Here is a 19,959-nt window from a genome sequence, read left to right as displayed (position 1 = left end):
AGTAGAGAAAAACAAAATGGCAGCACGTGTTGCTGAACCAACCGAGGATGAAATAAAAACTCTACTCGAAAACAAAACCCCCCAAAAATACAAAAAAAGCAACAAAAAATGGAATAAAAGTATTTGATGGTAAGAACGTATCTTTTTTTATTTTTCAATAATAAAATTGGCATCACATGTGGTGTAGACATCACATGTGGTGTACCACAAGTGTCAATTCTTGGACAGCCACAGAACTGTTGTGTTTGTGGTGACTAAATTGGCTTGTATTGCACATATACTGCTGCTGTTGTTGTTGTTGACCGAAATAAATAAATTAATTAATTCATTCAAATAATTATTATCGCATTTTTCACAAATTGTTCCTGTCATTTCACCGGTTTGTTTACATTCTTCATCTTTAAGCATTAAAATTTGTTGAATTTTTTTAGACTGGTTCAGAAGCTCAAAGAAGTTTGAAAATTACAGAACTGAAATGTCCAAGGAAGAATTAAATAAATGTCTAAAGCTATTCTAGACCTCGGCATGGCAGCAAGACGGCACTTTGTACCAAATAAAACAACACTAAAGTCAATTCACGGAGCCATCGATAGGTTTTTAAGAAGTCCGCCTAAGCAGAAACGATTTTGTTGGATGTTTAGTATAAAGTTTTTATTTATTAAATTTCCAAAAAATAAAAATTCTCTGTTTCTCAAAATCCAGTGAATGTGGATAGAATAAAACAGTAATGGCCCTTTTCCACTACCCTTTTTCAGCTCGCTTCAGCTCGCTTCAGCTCACTTCAGCCCGACACGGCTCACGTTTCGACTATCTCAAAACAGCACGACTCAGCTCGCTTCAGCCCTGCTTAGCACCCAAAACTCGCACGGTTTTGGAGTAGGGCTGAAGCGAGCCAAACCGAGCTGAGTGAGGCTGGGGGCGTGAGGAGACACTCCCCTGTGCACTGATTGGTGAGGAGGAGTGTCCTCACACGCCCACACACGCCCCGCGAGCACGCTGGGATCTGTAAACACCGTAAACCCGGAAGAAGAAGAATTACGAATTACGAGAATTTCTGAAGCCTTATGCGCCTCGCCTCATCTATACGCTCTTGCCAGTATCTGTTGGCGTTGTCGGTGACAACAAGCCACAGCACCAAGACCAGCAACACTAATGACTCCATGTCCTCCATGTTTATTGTTTACTATCCGGGTCATGAGACTACCGCTTAAAAGATCACTGATGTCACTGTTTGCGCTGCTTAACGACATCACGTGACGTCCACCCACTTTCACTAACTCCACCCAATGTGTCCACCCACTTCCAACCAGCACGGTTCAGCGCGGTTGTAGTCGAAATGCAACTCCAACAGCCCCACTCAGCTCGACTCAGCCCAACTCAGCACGGCACGGCTCAGCCCGACTCAGCCGCGTTTGTAGTGGAAAAGCGGCATTATACTCAATCTCATCGTACATGGCTAATAGCCGACTCAGTGCTACGCGCCTCGTCAGCTATCAGCTCATGTACGACTCAATTTTGTGGAATAACTGTTAAATAGATTATTGAGTGTTTGTTTTGTATACTGTTAGCCCTGTGATAAATTGGCAACTTTCCCCATGACCCTGATGGATAAGCAGTATAGATATATGCATGCAAGGATGAATGGATGGATGGCTTTATATACATCAGTGGTTCCAAAGCCTGGTTCTGGTGCTTTACCACTCAGGAGTTTACTTCCCACACACCTGACTCTAACACTGAACTCCTCCTTTAAGTGCAGAGATCAGATGTGCTCAATTACAGTTGGAACTAAACACTCCAGGGAGGTAGAGCCCCGAGACTGAATTTATATCACTGAACCCATATGTTCTATGTAAGGAATTAAACAATGCAGGGCATGCTGTTATAGGAAAATAATCAATGATAGTGTGATGTGATACAAAGCAGAGGTTGAATTTTTTCAACAACAGGACACCTCGAAGTGTTTTATTCCTCTTATGCGACAACTATTTGCCAACAATGACACGTTTTAATTAATTGTAATTATTGCACTGTTTATAGTTTTATTTAATGTGACGGAACATGTGCATAATAAATTAGCTCCTTTTATGGCTTGACAGATATAAGAGTGTACAGAGAAACTGCAAAGCCCTACATTTCCTGTGTCAGAAAACTTAATGAAATAGCTTTACCTTTGACTGTGACAAAGCGCTGACACTGAAGACTCCTGAGGAAAAAGAAAAACCTAAATACACATGTCCTCACTGAAACCTTCACCATATCAACAATTTTTAAAACATTTTTAAAATCTGTTTCTGTGATGTGTTGGAAACACAGTCAATAGTTTGGACACGGCGACTCATTCATAGGTTTTTCTGCATTGTGACTATTTTCTACATTGTAGAACAATACTGAAGACATCAACAAATGGGACAGATATGTGGTAAAAAAAAAAGTGGTAAAAAAACAAAATATGTTTCATATTTTAGATTCTTCAGCGTAGGCAGCGTTTCCCTTGATGACACTTCGCACACTATTGGCATTATCTAAACCAGCTTCATGAGGGAGTCACCTGGAATGCTTTTCAGTTAACAGGTGCCTCGTCAAAAGTTAATTAATGCAATTTCTTGCCTTCTTAATGAGTTTGAGATCAAACAATAAATAGTAAATAATAACAATACAGTAAATAGCCCTATTCCACAACTGTAGTAATCCATTTTATGTCAAGAACCGCTAAACTAAGTAAAGAGGAACAACATCCATCATTACTTTAAGACATGAAGTGTCTTTTAATTAATAAAAATAAAGAAAAAACAGTGAATTAGAAGCTGGGTTCAAACTTTTTACTGGTACTGTATAAGTCCCTGTGGAAGTTGTTACAATAGCCACAACATTATAAACAAGTTCTTAAAGGTAGACTGCCTTTCAGATTTTTCAAGTGTAGGTCATAAAAAGAATTTTCCCTCACACCCAATTATTTTTGTTTAGTGGACCGAAAGCCACTGAATTCGAATCATAGATTTTCAATTTTGTTAGTTTTTTTTTTTAAAGAACAATTAATGAATTTAAGGGCGGCACGGTGGTGTAGTGGTTAGCGCTGTCACCTCACAGCAAGCAGGTCCGGGTCCGAGCCCCGTGGCCGACGAGGGCCTTTCTGTGTGGAGTTTGCATGTTCTCCCCGTGTCCGCTTGGGTTTCCTACAGGTGCTCCGGTTTCCCCCACAGTCCAAAGACATGCAGGTTAGGTTAACTGGTGACTCTAAATTGACCGTAGGTGTGAATGTGAGTGTGAATGGTTGTCTGTGTCTATGTGTCGGCCCTGTGATGACCTGGCGACTTGTCCAGGGTGTACCCCACCTTTCGCCCGTAGTCAGCTGGGATAGGCTCCAGCTTGCCTGCGACCCTGTAGAGCAGGATAAAGCGGCTAGAGATAATGAGATGAGATGAATTAATGAATTTAGAGCCATGTGGCCCTAAATTCTCTGCTATTTTTTCGTGCTTCACCGTAACCCAATTCAAGATACTACATCATGCATCAGGTTGTGAGCTTTCCCTGTTTGCGCAAGGCATTGTGGGATACAAATTTGAAACAGGAGAAAAAAAATGGAGGACATGAGTGTGTGAATGAAACATGAAAGACCATCTACAGTAACGGAAAGCGAGAAGAAAAGACGTTATGTTGCAAAGGAAAGGAAATGCAGGACCAAACTAATAAATATCGGTGGTCAGCGAGCACCTCGGTGTGATCAGCTGTTCGTTTAGCGACAGAATGATGGAACTGTCAGTGCACGGTCAAGGTAAACCTGTAGATGGCAGTAATGCAACACTGTGGATGCCAGCTGCTGTAAAACCCAAAAGAAGAAGAAGGTAAATCTGCGCATGCGCACACGGACTTCCTCTGTCTGCTTGACTACACGAAGTGAGCAATTTCATGCACATTATTTGCTCGGGAATCTCCTCAAATTAAATAACTTCCCAGCCACAGAATGGCCTGATATTTTGTGACATATTACAGAAAAAAACATATATCACAATGACCACATTTCAGAGGGAACTAAATTTCACCGATTTTATGAAATCGAAAGGCCGGGTCGCTTTAATATAAAGTTGTGGTTTGCCTTTGAGCCATAAATACTACTCTCCGAGCCGTGCTGTTATTGAAAATTAATCAACACCTTCTGATCAATTGGAATTCAACAGCATGGTGTGGTGTTGCTCAAGTGTTAAGGAGTAACATTAATTCTCATTTAAAGCACATGTATGTGCACATCCTTTTGTTAATCCTCCTATTTTTAATTAGCCCCTGAGTTTCTGCACAAATACTACAGATAATCCACCTCAACTGGTTTCTAAGCACACATGTCGTATGCACACTACACTCGTGCAAACCAAAATACACACATCGAGTGCGTGCACGTTGCGAAAGAAAACTCAGCTGGACGCAATTCCCTTTAATCTAGCTAAATGTGGAAAGTGGGGAAAGTGAGCATGAAGCTATGATCAAGGTTGAAATGTGTATACTGTCACGCTCACATACTTGTACACAGAGAGAGAGAGAGAGGGAGAGAGAATGAATACTTGTGGACTGTCTTAAGGTCTTAGCTTATTGTTATTGTTCATTTTAAAGTATTTTATTCAGTAATTTGAGTTAAACTAATAGGAAGCATATTGTATGTGGTTACAAGAGCGAGCAGTGTAGTGTAAAATACCCAGTTAACTCCTGCAGCATCAGAGTCAGCGTAATGCAACAGTGGGTGTAAAGGTAATTTTGTAAATTTCATTCAGGGCCGCTAATCTTAGCGTGCACCGCAAAGCTGAGTGATGTTGACAGCCAGACTTTCCCATGACTTGTGTCAACTGTGCTAATAAGAGCCATGCGTGCAGCAACTATGACGGGACTTTGAAGAACTGCTGTCGCTGGATCACTATTATCAATCACATTATAATACTGATTACTCCTGACTCACATTCTCAAATATTAGCATTGTAATGTTATATCATACCACAGCTCTGCTGAATTCATGAATCAGATTGGTGAGAAGGGGGTGGCACAGTGGTCGCCTCACAGCAAGAAGGTCCTGGGTTCGAGCCCAGCATGGGTTTCCTCCGGGTGCTCCGGTTTCCCCCACAGTCCAAAGACATACAGGTTAGGTTAACTGGTGACTCTAAGTTGACCGTAGGTGTGAATGTGAGTGTGAATGGTTGTTTGTCTCTATGTGTCAGCCCTGTGATGACCTGGCGACTTGTCCAGGGTGTACCCCGCCTTTCGCCTGTAGTCAGCTGGGATAGGCTCCAGCTCGCCTGCGACCCTGTAGGACAGGATAAGTGGCTACAGATAATGGATGGATTGGTGAGAAGGCATTGATTAATTTTCTACAACAGTGGCTCTGACAATAGTCCTGGCTCGAAGTCAAATCATAGTAATCCAAATCATATTAACGTGCATATTCTAATCTAGTACATGATTGTTTCTTTACTAACAACTCACTCACAGAGACTTGGCAGACACATAAGCTAATAATAAGCTAATAATCTACATAAGCATGTAAAGTCTGTTGTTATTCAACAAAGAAAAACATACGATCATTGCTATGGTGAAGCTTTCAGGAAGGAGATGTTTATTTTCCATTTATGGAAGCAGTCTCAGGTGTCAGTACTTTGTAACGCTGTGTAGGTTTTAAACTACGGGAGAGATTTAAGGACACAGGAGTTTCTTATTTCTGGTTTTTCTGTAACATGACTTTTTTATTTTGTCTTAATAACTTGAAAAAAGAGAACAACAAGACACTGGTGAGGGAACAAATGTTTATAATTTTGACATTTGTGATAATTAGGGGTTGAACAATTGGATTATTTGGATCGATGCATCAATTTAAAACCCTCATAAGGTCCACGCCTTGTAGTGGTGTGAGGGCTTGCGTACTTCAATGACCCAGAGAGTTATGCCAGGGGGAGTGTAAGCTCCCGGTAGGGTAATCCATGCTGGACAGGTTGAAGGGTAGAAGCCAGACAAAATGTGGACCACCCTCTCCCCAGAGGTAAAATGGGTTTGCGTAGGGCCAACAACCCTACCTAGAAAAAGCCAATGTTACTGAAGCATCGACGAAAACCCAAAATCAACCCATCCTAGGAGAGGAAGGGCCCCCCACACCAACGTGGGGAAGTCTGCCCAGAATAGAGTCAGATGGCAGAGATTCGTTGATGGCGTATGCTCCGTAAGGGGGGAAGGGCCTAAGTAATCAGTTTAAAAGGCAACAATTGAAAAAAACCTAGGCAACAATCATAAATCAATTATTATCATTATCATTGATTATATTTTTACCTCTGCCAACTTTGTTGGAGGAGGTTATATTTTCACCTCCCTTTGTTTGTTTGTTTGTTTGTTTGTTTGTTTGTTTGTTTGTTTGTCTGTTCCCAATGTAACTCAAAAAGTAGGGAACAGATTTTGATGAAATTTTGAGGTGGACCATGGATCAAGCAACAGTTGATTAGATTTTGATGCAAATCCGGATATGTATGAGGATCAAGGATCGTTTTGTCTGTTCCCAACGTAACTCAAAAAGTACTGAACAAATTTTGATGAAATTTGGTGTACAGCTTTAGTATTATCCTCTGTTCAAGTGATTTGATTTTCATGTTGATAATATGTGTCTCGGCGGACGTACGCACTCTACCGCATGCCCTTCTAGTTATGGGAAATGTATAGACAACTGGTTTGTGGTTAAAAATAATTCAGATTTTTAAACTGATATGTAAATAGGCTAGCACAGTGATTTGCCTGTAACTCCGATACTTAAAACAGTGCTTCACTATGTCATCATCATCATTCACAAAATAACAGTAGGCTTACCCCAGATTCCCAACAAAGTGAGTCACATATCGTCTGAGTATACTCAGTTGAATCATACTATATCATTGTGATTTAATAGTCTTGTAAAATATCGAAATATCCCCTTATGAACCAAAACAGTATCATAACATAGCAGATTCATTGGCATTGTCAAATATCAAAACATTAAAAATCAATTAAAACATAGTAACTGTTTGCAAATTGGTGTGGTATAAAAGGCATACAATACTTTGAAACATGCTGTCATTAAAAAAATAATCAGCTTGGGGGTAACAGTAAGTCATTTCACATCAGACCTCATCACCCCACCACGGTGCTGATAATTGTATTATAAAAGTATGCTATGGCATGTTTTAGTCCTTACTTAATAGGAACATTTCTTTTGCAGTTCTTTCTTCTGGAGCTTTCACAATGTTTCTAATTTCCAGCCACACCAAGTCAGAAACACACACACACACACGAGGAAAGAAATGTGTGTGCTGACAGGCTGGATTGTTGGTTCTGTCAAAACTATCATAATCATGCACATTGTTACATTTAGATGAAGTTTGACATACAGTGATGCAACCAGCCTACTCGATGCGAACTCTAGAGTGTCGTGATGAAGCACTGTACAACAACGGTCACTCTTGTGTTACTTTCGTTCACCCTGAAGTCAGCATGTCTCACCTTCCATAACCTTTCAAGGGACAAATAATTACTGCAGCAACATGGTTTTAGAATGCCATGCAATTAGTTTTGTGATTTTGTTTATATAAATTGGTGAAATGTGACACAATCTTATATCAGCTATAAGTAGATATTTTGCAGGTAAAATATAGAGAGGGCAACAAAGGTTTTATATATATATATATATATATATATATACACACGAACTACATCCAGGACACTGAGTGACATGTTTTTCAATATCTTCACTCGTGAGGAAATCGATGAATGGTTTTGATTAATTTGGGTATTTTTGTTTGTGAATGTGTCTATATAATAAAAAGAACATCACATGTTGGCTTAAAGATATGAAGTTTATCTTATCTTAATACATCGCAGATCTGATTGCTATATTTCCCAAAATTTGACTTTGACGTCATTCCCAGTGTTTTCCTGCTGCCTAGACGTGCATTTTCAAAATGGTGAACCGGTTCAAAATTAAAATTCTTTTGATTAACTTGTGTATTTTTTTGTGGATGTGTTCAAATATAAAGAACATGACACAGTGGCATGAAGATATGAAGTTTATCTTCTCATGTTGAAAATATTTTCACTCGTTCCCTTCACTCAGTCATGAATATATACATTCATCACTCGAAGATAAACTTCATATGTTCACACCACCATGTAATATATATATATATATATATATATATATATATATATATATATATATATATATATATATATATATATGAATTTATTCTATCCACATTCACTGGATATGAGCAATTGCACACTCTGATTGGCTACTCTACTACTAGGCTATCAGCTCATATAACATGAGTAGTGATAAACAAAATAGCAGAGCGCATCAAGTCAGATATATCACTTTGTTATCAAGTATTTAAAAGAAACACAAATAGCTAAAAGAATAATTTTTCCTCCAGTATCTCCTGTTCCACACTCCAGCCCAGTCGGTGGCAGTAATGCACCTTTAAGTTGGTTTGCCAACCGCCAAAAAAAAACCTAAAGAAGAAGAACAAAATGGTGGAGTGTTGTTGAACCAACCGAGGACAAAATAAAAACTCTACTTGAAAACAAAATGCCAAAAAAATACAAAAAAAAAGCACCAAAATACGGAATGAAAGTATTTTATGGTAAGAACGTATCTTTTTTATTTTTCAAGAATTATTATTATCGCATTTTTAACAAATTGCTACTGACATTTCGCCGGTTTGTTTACATCCTAAGCAGAAATGATTTTGTCTGATGTTTTGTACAAAGTTTATATTTATCAAATTTGCAAAAAACAAAAATAAAAATGCTCTGTTTCTCAAAATCCAGTGAATCTGGATAGAATAAAACAATTATTCCACTCAATCTCGTCATCCATGGCTTAAAGCCAACTTGCCGCTACGCGCCTCGTCAGCTATCAGCTCATGTACGACCCGATTTCGTGGAATAATTGTTAAATATATATGTATATACATATGGGGGGGGGGACAGAGGAAAGTTTAACAAATGATTAATAAAGAAGGTCTCTTTGGCATTCTGATTCAAAGCTTGGTGTAATCCTTTTATTTCTCTTCTTTTGCAAAGCTTTAAAACATTTTGCGGGGTTTTCTTCACAACCTGTCAAGACCACCCTCAAATTTTAATGGAGAGACATGGAGCACACCATGGTGTACTTTGCCCAAACTTAAGAAAGTTACTTTCCAGAATGTGATATTTGACAACCTTCAAATACTTCTTCAAAAGTGATCCGAGAGGTTTATATCACAATATTACTGTCTGTGCCAGTGCATGCATTGAGACTTTTACCAATGTAACACCCTGAAATAAAACACAAAAAGGAATAGTGGTGTTATAAATAATGCAAATACATCCACTTGAGAAATCTTCCACATTCCTGATTTGAAAAAGTGACAGAACTGTAGTGGTACAGAAGTACAGGAGGACAGTATATATTTCTGAAGTGATTGTGCTTGAATGTCTGCACTAGAAGGCACGTCTGTCAGTGTAAAAGTCTGATGTACGGTATAAAACTCCACTCCAAATCTGAACAGCGAAGGATAAGACAATCTTTATTGCTGTTAGTATGCAAGAATTAACAAGAAACTTTAAAAAAAATACAAATAATGGAGTTTGTTAATGAACAGTGTTCCGTGAGTTTGTGTTCCTCATATTACTTTGTTGCTCAGGATTACTGTAACGTGTCACTCGCGCTTTTGGCCGCTCAGGCTCTGACTGTGTGCTCCGTTAACAGAACAAACTGTTTCATGTTGAGCTTTCACTAAACACACAAACCCAGATCCACTGAAACAAAATGCACACAAACTCCTCAAACACTTCACAAGATTCAAGCTAAACAATTTAATCTTGCTTCATCATCTGATACAGTAATGTATCTGGAAAAGGCAGAAAAACCTATAAACATGTTTTATTCTTCAATACTGTATACCTTTAGCAGGTTAAAAAAAAACATAATAAAGACCACAAAAGTAATTTAAAGCAACAAAACCTTTTGTTTGTTAGGTTTCCCAGGCAGTATCCTCCTTCATTATTAAATATCAGGAATGTTCAAATTGTGCAAAATTACCAAATGGTGTAAAATGCTAGTAGAACAACATAACCACAAAATGGTTCAAAAGTTTGTCTCGCTTTCTGACTGTGGTATAAATTCTGTAATAACTTGCACGTCGTTGCAAAACCTCTGGATTATTAACTGTCTCCGTCTTCCATATCCTCTAAATAGCTTCTGAAGTTGTAACATTCACCAGATGTCACATGTTGGCTTCATGAAATCAGGTATGAGACATACATGTGATTTTCTTGATTTTTTTTTAATTATTGTTTTTATGAATTAAAAGACACTTCATGTCTTAAAGTAATGATGGATGTCGTGTCTCTTTACTCAGTTGAGCGCTTCTTGACATAATATGGATTACTACAGTTGTGGAATAGGGATATTTACTGTATTGTTATTATTTACTATTTACTGTTTGATCTCAAATACAATAAGAAAGCAAGTAACTTTTGACGAGGCACCTGTTAATTGAAAAGCATTCCAGGTGACTCCCTCATGAAGCTGGTTAAGATAATGCCAATAATGTGTAAAGCGTCATCAAGGTAAACAGTGGATACTTTGAAGAATCAAAAATATGAAATATTTTGGGGGGTTTTAACACTTTTTTTTGTTTACTACATAGTTCCATATATGTTCAATATTGCTCCAGTATTGTTCTGTGAAAAACCTATGAAAGAGTAGGTGTATCCAAACTTCTACACACACACACACACACACACACACGTATGTATGTATGTATATGTGTGTGTGTGTGTGTATATATATATATATATATATATATATATATATATATATATATATATATATATATATATGTGTGTGTGTGTGTGTATTTTCATCTGATTCAGCAACTGGATAATTGTGTATTAAGGCATTTTTTAATTATTATTATTATTATTATTATTATTATTATTAATGTACCTTAATCTGATAACATGTTTACAGTTTGCTAATTTGCATACAGGCCTGTTACATTGTTCTTGTGTATGAACACACACACACACACACACACACACACACACACACACACACACACACGAAGCTTGTTGTGACTATATATCCTGTTACTGATTAAATAATGTACTAAGAGAACTTGATCATGCTGCTGTGATTAGTTTTTGTTAAAGTTCTGAGCGACGCGCAGGAGGAAGTCTGAGCTGGAGTGAAAAGAAGAAGGGAAAAAAAACAAGAATAAAGTGGAACATAAAACAAAACTATTTCAGAAACGTCAAATATTTGCCTATAATTGCACATAATGGTCCCGGCGATGCTGTCAGTGGTGTTGTGGGCTCGGACCCGTGGAGTGTTTGAGGAGGTTGGGAAACAAGTCGTGCTCGAGTTTGGCTTTCGATAAGAGAAACTTCAGGGGAAACAACGTGCGTTTCAAAATATCGCCGGAGTGGACTGTGTTTCAAATACATAAATAAATAGATAGATAGATAGAATATTAAATCAATAAATAACATGCTTACCTCTTAAAAGAGCTGAACTGAGTCAGTCAGTCAGTGGTGGTGTCTCATTTACGGGCAGAATGTGGAGCGGATTAGCACAGTATTTCTCCAGCTCTGACGGAGCAGCGTGAAGCGCAGTGAAGCAGGAATGTGAGGAATGGGCTCAGGGAATGAGGGAGAGAGAAAGAGAGGAAAGAGGAGGAGGGGGTACGTAATGAGGGGAGGGTCGGACTCTGAAAAGGAAAAGGAACAGTCCTGCTGTCGACTGGAATACAATCAGACTCAGCTCTTTTCAGGATATAGGACCAAGTGACCTGGTGAATGTAAATGCAGGCTGCAGTGTACAGAAGTGGCTCTTTCACTAGGTGCTGTGGCTCCTCTACCCCTCAACAATACCCTCTCTCATATTACCTGTTGTTGTTCTATGTTTAAAGCGTATATACAGCACTGTGCAAAAGTCTTGTAGGCTGTCAAGCCTTCATAATATAGTAATGTTTTGACATTAAAATAAAACTACTACAGTATAACAAGACGTAAACAGCTATAATGTAAACAGTCAGTGCTCGAGGTGTGACAACACTTTGCTTTGTACACTAGAAGGGCACTGGGTAGAGTGCATACCTCCACCAAACCATGTATTATCAACATCATAATCAAACCACTCCAACCTAGGATAATACTAAAGCCGGACACTAAATTTTACAGCATTATTAAATCACAATGATATAGTATGAGTCAACTGAGTATCCTCAGACGATATGTGACTCACTTTGTTGGGAATCTGGGGTAAGCCTATTGTTATTTTGTGAATGATGATGATGACATAGCGAAGCACTGTTTTAAGTATTGGAGTTACAGGCAAATCACTGTGCTAGCCTATTTACATATCCGTTTAAAAATCTGAATTATTTTTAACCACAAACCAGTTGTCTGTACCTTAGAAGGCCATGCGGTAGAGTGCATACCACCGCCAAGACATGTATTATCAACATGAAAATCAAATCACTTGAACCGAGGATAATACTAAAGCTGTACACCAATTTTCATTGAAATTTGTTCAGTACTTTTTGAGTTATGTTGAGAACAGACAAAAAAAAATATCCTGGATCCACATACATATCCGGATTTGCATTACAATCTAACCAATTGTTCCTTGGCCCATGGCTCATTTTTTTCTCAAATTTTCATCAAAATCCATTCAGTACATTTTGAGTTACATTGGGAACAGACAAATAAACAAACCCATCTGAAGCAGTGAATACACGCGCACACACCCAGAGCACTGGGCAGCCACACCAGTGCACCCGGGGAGCAGTCAGGGGTTAGGTACCTTGCTCAAGGGCACCTCAGCCCAAGGCCACCCCACGTCAACTTAACTGCATGTCTTTGGACTGTGGGGGAAACCGGAGCACCCAGAGGAATCCTACGCAGACACGGGGAGAACATGCAAACTCCACACAGAAAGGCCCTCGCCAGCCACTGGGCTCGAACCCGGAACCTTCTTGCTGTGAGGTGACCGTGCTAACCGCTACACCACCATGCTGCCCAATCCATCTATTGACTCTTCCTGACTGATTACTCCGCCATCCCAATGGATTCAGCAGCAGAGGTAAGCTGATGAAGCACCATGGTAGCTCAAAGGCAGCTGGCTGGAGAATAATACCAGTATGAATTAACCACTAAAGTTAATCTACTCGGGCGGCACAGTGGTGTAGTGGTTAGCGCTGCCGCCTCACAGCAAGAAGGTCCTGGGTTTGAGCCCCGGGGCCGGCGAGGGCCTTTCTGTGTGGAGTTTGCATGTTCTCCCCGTGTCCGCGTGGGTTTCCTCCGGGTGCTCCAGTTTCCCCCACAGTCCAAAGACATGCAGGTTAGGTTAACTGGTGACTCTAAATTGACCGTAGGTGTGAATGTGAGTGTGAATGGTTGTCTGTGTCTATGTGTCAGCCCTGTGATGACCTGGCGACTTGTCCAGGGTGTACCCTGCCTTTCGCCCGTAGTCAGCTGATAGGCCCCAGCTTGCCTGCGACCCTGTAGAACAGGATAAAGCGGCTAGAGATAATGAGATGAGATGAGTTTATCTACTCACCAATGCATTCTCCCAAGCTCTCGGATCTCACCAAGCGCCAACTGTGCTGCGCAGCTCTCTCATTTCCTGTCCTGAAAAAAATATTCAGGCAAAGCCATGCAGTGAAAAGGCTTCCTGCTCCAATGGTCCTTGTAGTTCCAAGGCTGTCATCTCTGGCCCACTAGCTACTAACGCTCCCCCTTTCACGCTACCTGCACCCTTTGACATGGATGGTCAGCCTACATACATTATCAAATCCATCCTAAACTCCCATCATAGAGCGGGCAAACTAGAGTAACTCATAGGGTTGGAGGGGTATGGTCCTGAGGAGCAATGCTGGATCTCAGCCCACAACACTCTTGACCCCTTGCTCTATCAGGAGTTCCACGCTATGCACCAAGAGAAACTAGGTTCCCATCACAGGAAAAGAAGTTCCCAATTCTCACCCACACTTTCACATTCTCAATCACCGGACTTCTAATCTGACACATCTGTTCACAATCACAGCCAGAGACTATTTAAGGACTCCTCACACATACACAAACACACACAATGCGAAGTAATGCTCAATGTACAGTACACTCACCTGAACTTGTCAATCCTTTGTTTCTCGGTTCACTATTCTGGTTTTGACTTTATTTGTTTACCTGTTTAATGTATCTTTGTTCTTTGCCTCCGTCAAGTTGTTTGGTCATCACCTGAACCCTTTGTTGGTTTGTGACCACAATATTGCTTAATGTTTTGGATTTGACTGCTTTCTGTATTAAACATCTTAAACAGCACTTGCATCTGCCTACTGACTCTTGCTGACACATCTCACGAGTGCCACCGGTTCTGCAGATGGAAATGCTTTGTTGAAGTGGCAGAAGACCATCCCAGGTTCCACTTCTGTCAGCCAAAAACAGAAAGCTGAGGCTACAGTGGGCACTAAAATTGAAGACTGAAAAACATAGTCTGGTCTGATGAATCTCGATTTTTGCTGAAGCACAGATGGTAGGGTGACAATTCAGCACCAACAGCATGAATCCATGGACCCAGCCTGCCTTGTATCAACAGTCCAGGCTGGTGGTGGTGGTGTAATGGTGTGGGGAATGTTTTTTTTCTTGGCACACTTTGGGACCGTTAATACCAGTCAATCATAGCTTGAATACTGCAGCCTATTTGAGTATTGTTGCTGACCATCTGCATCCCTTCAACGCCACCATTTCCCATCTTCTAATGGCAACAGCCAGCATGATAATGCACCATGTCACAAAGCAAAAGTCATCTCAAACTGGTTTCATGAACATGACAATAAGTTCAATGTCCTTCAGTGGCCTTCCCAGTCACTGGGTCTGAATCCAGTAGAACACCTTTGAGACATAGTAGAACGGGAAATTCACAGCACCTGAAAGTGCACCTGAAAAATGCAGGAACTGTGTGATGCATTCATGTCAACGTAGATCAAAATATGAAAGTAATGTTTGAAACATCTTGTAGAATCCATGCTATGAAGAATTGAGGCTGTTTTGAGAGCAAAGGGAGACCCTACCTGGTATTAATATAGTATTGCTAATAAAGTGTCCAGCGAGTGCATGTAGTTTTAGTCTCATTGGTTCCTGACTGAAACCAGAAGGTGAAATAGCTTTTGAATATCGTTTCCTACAGCCTCAGAAGCACTTTGCTTCAGAAGCAGTTTGCTGATGAAGGATTATGTTGGAAATGATTTGTCTACTACTGTACTATGCCAGCTCTATTAATATGAAAATGATTTTTATATGTGTTCTCTCTATGTCCCCAGGGGCCACTTAAGTAATAGGTAGCATGGTGGTGTAGTGGTTAGCACTGTCACCCCACAGCAAGAAGGTTCTGGGTTTGAGCCCAGCGGCCGATGAGGGCCTTTTTGTGTGGAGTTTGCATGTTCTCCCCATGTCTGTATGGGTTTCCTCCAGGTACTCTGGTTTCCCCATGTGGTTAGGTTAACATGGGGTGGCCTTGGGCTGAAGTGCCCTTGAGCAAGGCACCAAACCCCCAACTGCTCCCTGGGCGCTGTAGCATAGCTGCCCACTGCTCTGGGGATGTGTGTGTGCTCATTGCTCACTTGTGTGTGTGCATGCGTGTGTTCACTGCTTCAGGTGAGTTAAATGCAGAGGACAAATTTCACAAATAAATGCTTCTTCTTCTTCTTAATAATAATAATAATAATAATAAACACTGTAATCGTGTTCAAGTACAATATTAAATAAATCTCATCTCATTATCTGTAGCCGCTTTATCCTGTTCTACAGGGTTGCAGGCAAGCTGGAGCCTATCCCAGCTGACTACGGGCGAAAGGCGGGGTACACCCTGGACAAGTCGCCAGGTCATCACTGGGCTATACATAAGTCATCTTAATTAATTAATTAATTAATTAATTAGATAGATAGATAGATAGATAGATAGATAGATAGATAGATAGATAGATAGATAGATAGATAGATAGATAGATAGTGAATATTTCACTTTATTCAGCTGTATTTCTTGGGGCAGAATGATGATGCAGCAGGTAGTGTTAGTACCTCCCAGGTCTCTGGTTTGATCCTGAGCTCAGTGTGGAGTTTTGCATTTTCTCTCCACGTCCTTGTGGGTTTCCTCCCACCTCCCAAAAAGGGACATGTAGGTGGATTGGTTATGGAAAAATTGCATGTGAACACGTGTGTGAGTCTGAGAATGTGTGTATGCATATTGCCCTGCAATGGACAAACATCCCAATCAGAGTCTGCACCTTATTCCCAGTGTTCCCAGGAGAGGCTCTGGATCCACCGCAACCCTAAACAGGATAATGATTGTATGTTGTATTTTACTTTGGGAAATTGATCCAGGTGGCACAGTGGTGTAGTGGTTGGAACTGTGCTGCCTGGATCAATTTCCCAAAGTAAAATACAACATATTTTACTGTGTGAATGAGAGTGTGAATGGTTGTTTGTCTCTATGTATCAGCCCTGTGATGACCTGGCGACTTGTCCAGGGGGTACCCCGCCTCTCGCCCGTAGTCAGCCGGGATAGGCTCCAGCTTGCCTGCGACCCTGCACAGGATAAGTGGCTACGGACAATGGATGAGATGGAAATCGATCCAGCCCAATGTCACATCCTTTTCTTAAACTGACATCAGGTTTGATTGGAAGTTTTGACTTATTCATACATATAACATCAGGAATTTCTTTTGAGGAGTAGAATCACACTGTGGTTTGATACCTAGATGCTATCTATGGTTGATATTCAGGGGCATCCCTTGAACAGTAAGAAGCTTGCTATTTCTGGGACTGGACAGCTTTTTCTAGATGCATGCCAGTATTCACTCATGCTTACTTTTCTTGAACCAGTCATCCATTACAAGGATATTACTCTGTTGACCTAGTTCTATAGAAAACCCAGCACACAACTGTAAAAGTGTTGTGTAGCCAGGGTTGGAAAAAGTAGAAAGAACTTATATTTAAATGAAAGTATAGACAGTGTGTCAAAACTCTTACACAAAGTGAGAGTAGGTAATTTTTTGAAGTATTTTTTGTGATATTTCTTGAAATTCTTTGTACATCCCAACAGCAATGAATAAATCAAATGCTCTGACAATAAAAAAGAAAAAAAAATCCATCATCTGTGGCAGTTGCAGGGCTGTAAAAAAAAAAAGACTGCCCAGTTATTTCATTTTGGTTTATTTGATCATATTTAGCTTTTATTTTTGTGCTACGTACCTATTTTGCATGCTTGCCTCGTTTTTATTTTTCAAGTACTACATGTATGAAAGAACATGATACGTGAAATGATTGGGCAAGGCTTTTTTACAGCCCTGCAACTGCCACAGATGATGGATTTTTTTTCTTTTTTATTCTCAGAGCATTTGATTTATTCATTGCTTTTGGGATGCAAAAAGAATTTCAAGAAATATCACAAAAATACTCCTAAAAATGACCTACCCTAGCTTTAATTGTATAAGATTTATTTTTAAGTGCTTTAATAATAAAGCATTTAATTATTAATAGTGTTAATAATATGTGTATTAAAATAAAAACAAGAAAAAAAGAAGAAGAAAGTTGCTGGTGTGCACAAAAAACTACCTGAGAGAAGTCTGAACTCCATGAATATGATGAAGTGTTTCTGACAGGAAAATGGCTGGACAGAGGGAGATATTCTAGAAGGTGAAATGTACCAGAGATATCATAAATCATCTAACAAACAATGTGTGCAGTAGATACTCGTGTGCACCAGATACTTTCTTGTTCACGTCAGAAATGTTCTTGCATGCGCCAGAAAATTTCTATTATTTTTTTCACATGTCCCTTTAGGGGCTTCCAAATAAACAAATGTGTAATAAGTGATGACTGATAGATCATTATTCAAAAATGTTTCTCTTGCTTCTTCACCAAACTTTTTTTTTTTTTTAACTATGGTAGAATATGTACTTATGACACTGATGCATGAAAGTATAATAGAGACACAACATCTGGACTTTGTATTATAAATATTTCAGATGAAATCAGGTGTGTTTACTATGTGATTTGTTTAAAGGTATTTAAATAAAAATTATATTTCAGGATCTTTGTAGTATTTTATATACACACACATACATGCATACATATATACAGCGCCCTCCACAATTATTGGCACCCCTCATTAAGATATGTTCTTAGGCTTCTAATAAATTCTTTTTTTTAAAAAATAATATAGGACAACAATGCAAAAAAAGAGAAAAATCCAACCTTTAATTCAAGTGCATTTATTCAGTGGGAAAAAAATCCCACATTAAGAAATAATTCTTTTACATGAAATCATGTGTGCCTCAATTATTGGCACCCCTGCTGTTAATACTTTATACAACTCCCTTTTGCCAACAAGACAGCGCTTAATATTCTCCTATAACATTTCACAAGATGTAAGAATGCAGAGAGAGGGATATTTGACCATTCCTCTTTGCACAATCTCTCTAAATCGTCCAGAGTCCTGGGTCCTCTCCTATGCACTCTCCTCTTCAGCTCACCCCACAGGTTTTCAACTGGGTTGAGGTCTGGGGACTGAGATGGCCATGGGAGGAGCTTGATTTTGTGTCTGGTGAACCATTTTTGTGTAGATTTGGCCACACGTTTAGGGTCATTATCTTGCTGAAAGACCCAGTAACGACCCATCTTCAGCTTTCGGGCAGAGGCCACCAGATTTTGATTTAAAATGTCCTGGTATTTCAAAGAGTTCATGATGCCATGCACCCTAACAAGGTTCCTGGAGCCTTTGGAAGAGAAACAGGCCCACAGCATCACTGATCCTCCCCCATACTTCACAGTGGGCATGAGGTGCTTTTCTGCATACTCATCTTTTGTGATGTATTAGAGTGTTTGTTGCCAAAAAGCTCTATCTTGGTCTCCTCTGACCAAAGCACACGGTCCCAGTTGAAGTCCCAGTACCACTTAGCAAACTCCAGACGTTTATGTTTATGCTTGTAAGTGAGAAAAGGCTTTTTCCGTGCAGCCTCCCAAACAGCTTGTTGGCATGTAGATAGCGCCTGATGGTTGTTATGGAGACTTTCTGACCCCAAGATGCTACTCTTTGATGCAATTCTCTAACAGTGAGCTTTGGAGAATTTTTTACTTCTCTTACCATCCTCCTCACTGTGCGTGGTGGCAAGATAAACTTGCATCCTCATCCAGGCTTGTTTGCCACTGTTCCAGTTGTTTTAAACTTCTTGATGATTCCTCTGACTGTAGATATGGGCAGGTGTAGGCGAGTGGCTATTTTCTTGTAAAAAGTCGCCAGGTCACCACAGGGCTGACACAGAGACACAGACAACCATTCACACCTACGGTCAATTTAGAGCCACCAATTAGCCTAACCTGCATGCCTTTGGAGGAAACTGGAGCACCTGGAGGAAACCCTTGCGGAGAATGTGTAAACTCCACACAGAAAGGCCCTCGCCGTCTGCTGGGCTCGAACCCAGAACCTTCTTGCTGTGAGACAACAGTGCTAACCACTATACCACCGTGCCGCCCATCTATAAGAATCCTATAATTAAAATTAAGTTGATTCCAATCTAGCTTTGTCAACTTATGTATTTTTAAAGACTTGCAAAAATTTTTAAATGAACTGCGAAACAATAACACCTCCAAATTTACCAACTACAATTACCCCATTCTGTCGGCCCTGTGATGACCTGGCGACTTGTCCAGGGTGTACCCTGCCTTTCGCCCGTAGTCAGCTGGGATAGGCTCCAGCTCGCCTGCGACCCTGTAGAACAGGATAAAGCGGCTACAGATAATGAGATGAGATGAGAATTACCCCATTCTCAATAAATAAATTTAACCTGATTTGTCATCCTACATACTGTATATCATACAAAGATTATATTTAAGTCGAATTCCTGTTTCCATGGTTTT

At 39.9% G+C, this 19,959-nt stretch overlaps 1 long non-coding RNA gene across 1 annotated transcript in view; it reads right to left on the bottom strand.

Moving 5' to 3' along the window:
• Positions 1-11,662, bottom strand: part of LOC132881738 (uncharacterized) — a 19,349-nt gene extending 7,687 nt beyond the window's left edge. Inside the window, exons 1-2 of the long non-coding RNA XR_009654072.1 lie at positions 11,539-11,662; positions 2,172-2,206 (exon numbers count right to left, since the gene is read on the bottom strand). This is a non-coding gene — a long non-coding RNA (uncharacterized LOC132881738). The remainder of the gene's footprint in view (positions 1-2,171; positions 2,207-11,538) is intronic.
• Between the last annotated feature and the right edge of the window lie 8,297 nt (positions 11,663-19,959).

Source organism: Neoarius graeffei, chromosome 2 (assembly GCF_027579695.1).
Source record: "Neoarius graeffei isolate fNeoGra1 chromosome 2, fNeoGra1.pri, whole genome shotgun sequence".
Lineage (NCBI taxonomy): Eukaryota > Metazoa > Chordata > Actinopteri > Siluriformes > Ariidae > Neoarius > Neoarius graeffei.
Note: the sequence above shows the minus strand (reverse complement) of the source record. Positions and strands in the feature narration are given on the sequence as shown.